Raw genomic sequence first — 3,345 nt, 5'->3', positions numbered from 1 at the left:
CAACAGCGGATTTGTGATACCCAGAGAAATCACGATGAGGTTTTAGAATATTATGTAAGTCTTTTTTAGAAGTGCATATGGATCTGACGTTTTATTTATGGACGATAATGTTCGCCCGCATCGAGCAAGCCTCATTGACGAGTTCCTTAATAGTAAAGTCTTTGAGCAAAGACTTTGGCCAAGCAAATCTTCTGATCTTAATCCGATAGAGAACTTATGAGACTACCTTGAAAAGCAGTTGCAGTTGGAGATATCATGTTCCTACAGACGTAAATGCCTTACTGACGACAGCATTGCTGGAGGAGTGGAACGTAATTCCCGAAAATATGGTTAACGACGTAACTGCTAGCACGAAAACATGTTGTGATGTGTTTATACAACTCAGTGGAGATCACATTCAGTATTAAATTCATACGCTATATATATATATATATATATATATTTTCCTGAATGATTCTTTTTTTTTTTTTTTTTTTTTTTCTGAACTCTTCTTGTAAATCTTATTAACATTTTTATTGTTTCATGCTGCATTTTTACATCATATGCGATGCTCTTAAATTTTAATAATAATTTTTAAATAATTTAATCTTGCTTTATGTGTTATAATGTCATCCTTGCGCAAAGGCCGTGCTTATCTTCTCTGTATCATCATTCTTTCAATTTCATAAAATTGTAGTTCACAGTTTCTTAGAATTCCATGATTTAATGCATGTAAAGATAAAATTGGACATTCATGAGCATTTGAATACATATAATATTCTCAGTCGCTGTTGATTTTCTCCTTATATGGAGGTGATTGTCAGTCTTGATGTGTATGGTGAATCATTTCACGGAGACGGCCTGCCTAAGACGATCATTACGAAAGTGACAACTATTTCTGACAGCATGAATAATCATCTGAATTAAAATCATTCCTCTAAGAGAACCATCTCCGCAAAACATCAAAATAATCTGTAATTGTTCGGGAAGGAGGTATCTTACTAAGAATTCAAAGCCTGAAATTAATGCTTGAAAACAAATTTCTGTTTGCCATAATTCTCTTAGTTGGTGGGAGGATGTAAGGAATCATCGCTTTCCCCCATGCATGGCTGTTGCGGTGCAAGTGATTAGTAGCAGATTCGAAGATTCGTGTTTCGAATCCTGCTAGGGTGCAACTAATTTTTCTAGTTTCCCGCTTTGAAAACAGTCAGTATAATATTGTTTACAATGCCCCCCGGCTAAATTATCATTGGTAATAATTCTTCAAATCTTGTATTTGATGAGTTATTTCTTGTACTCCTCCCCACTTGCATTTCAAGCTTAAAAGAATGTGTGAACTTATCACATTCCTTTCATGCCCCCAAGAGTGGGCATGAGAGTTAACCACTCTTGTAAGCGGTTAGTATATCCAGCTAACAAACTAACAAACTTGAAGATCTATGGTTCGAATTTCGGTAAGAACACAACTGATTTTTCTCGAATCACGCTTCGAAAAAGCCTGTACTGCTGGCAAACACCTCTGAGATATTTTGAGTGTAAGCGATAGTCAAATTCGTCTAAAACCGTGATCGTCTTGGCGAGGTTTCATTGTACTGTACAGCGAAACGATCCTAAGAAAACAACCTAATATTCCATATGCGAATTCGATCTTCGTGGAGTGGTCGCCTTTGAGAGATGATACACAGTACTGATACCTATTATGTTCTGTAAAGTACTAGTCACTTTCCTAGGCAGTCATAGGGAAATGATATTCAGTACTCATGTTTATTTACTTTGTCAAAAGTACAGCGGACTCTTTCGTGACGAATATCTTCCTACGGCGACATCTTTGAAAGTCACCTTTCTCAGAAGACCACCGCACCTCTGCAGAAGACTAATATAATTTTTTACCTTTGTGTTGGTTGTCTTAAAAAAATGGTGCGTGGTGCATTCTATTTGTCGCTTTCAGAAATGATAGCTGTTAAATATAATTAAAGAAAACTAGGGAGCAAGGCTTTTTCCTGACAATGAAGGGTTCACGCGTATGTTGCAGTTACACGGTGCACGTTTTGTGACAAGCGGCTTTCTGTGCGATTGTTCTCGCGTAATAAAAAAGGACTTCTGTTCAGTCATAGAGTTTTTCGCTATTTAATGCATAGTTGGATTTGTGCCAACTCTTTTAGTAGAACACGTTTCCCTGTGCTTTGTGAAACGTAGCTTTTTTAATTGAAACAGAGTAAGCTATTTATGGAAATGAACGAAGAAACTATGTTTATGTCGTAAAACCTTTTCTTGCTGCCTTCTCCCTAAGACGACCACCTGTAAAAGTGACCAATGTTTCTGAGAGCGTAAATAAATCATGGTGCGCTGAGCGCTGATTATTTGTTTATAGCAGTGCTTTTCAACTTCGTGACTTACATGTATGTATTGCTCGAGAGGGGGGGGGGGTAGAGGAATTTCCTAGACGAAAATAATGTACGAATAATAATGAACGTAATAATGAACGTTAATAATGAAACGTTAATAAACAAGTAAATATAATCATTAAATTCATTTGATAATTATAATTTGTTTTGCAGTTATAAAGAGATATATGTTATTAATAATCCAAAAAACTGCATATTAATATTATTAAAATTTAATAAATTTAATAAATACATAAGTGAGCACTTCAAAACTTTCCGCATCCTATATAATTTGTCTCCATTCTAGTACCATGTACATCCCTGTATACATCACTGACTTACAGTGAAGAATACAGAACTCTGTAGCTCCATTCAAGTTTTTATTCCTGATATACTGATATTGAATGAGACCTAAAAACACTTTTCTTTTACAATATATCTCCCCTTATGATCCCTAACGCACCTGCTTATTTTCCCCTTCGCAATTAACATGGAGGTAGGAAGTAAGAAGGAGTCGCCCTAAACAAGTTTCTCCGTAACCTGCTCTGAAGCACCGGCGATCCCTACGTGGTGACCAAAACATTGGGTCATTTACCATTGAGTTCTATGGGATTTGACGCGTTCGGGTGTAAATATTTTGTAATTACGTCGCAAATATACATATAAATGTATATATTTTCTTTTTCTACAACACTTCAGAGTCCTAAGTATGTGAAAACAACATATTTTTAAACAACATTTCATTCTGAACGGAATTAAATGCTATACTTTTCACAGGACAGTTTTCTCAGAATGGTTTAATTTGAATGAAATATTTTCACAAGTTTTCGTTAATTACATTAGAAAAAAAAATTAAGGTAATTCGATTTTATTCGGTTAAGGTACAAAAATTAAGATCAAAGTTTATTGTATTATTAATATTAAAATTATGCATTATTTCTTTTCTATTTATAGAGCTTCTTCCTAAAATACTTTCTTAAAT

The 3,345-nt window shown here is 34.9% G+C and overlaps 1 pseudogene; it reads right to left on the bottom strand.

The window, feature by feature from the left end:
• Positions 1-577: 577 nt before the first annotated feature.
• Positions 578-673, bottom strand: LOC118196432 (U6 spliceosomal RNA; annotated as a pseudogene).
• Positions 674-3,345: the final 2,672 nt, after the last annotated feature.

Source organism: Stegodyphus dumicola, chromosome 5, assembly GCF_044657685.1.
Source record: "Stegodyphus dumicola isolate Sdum_Otavi_A_Nest chromosome 5, ASM4465768v1".
Taxonomy (NCBI): Eukaryota; Metazoa; Arthropoda; class Arachnida; order Araneae; family Eresidae; genus Stegodyphus; species Stegodyphus dumicola.
This window is presented reverse-complemented; position numbering and strand designations above follow the sequence as displayed.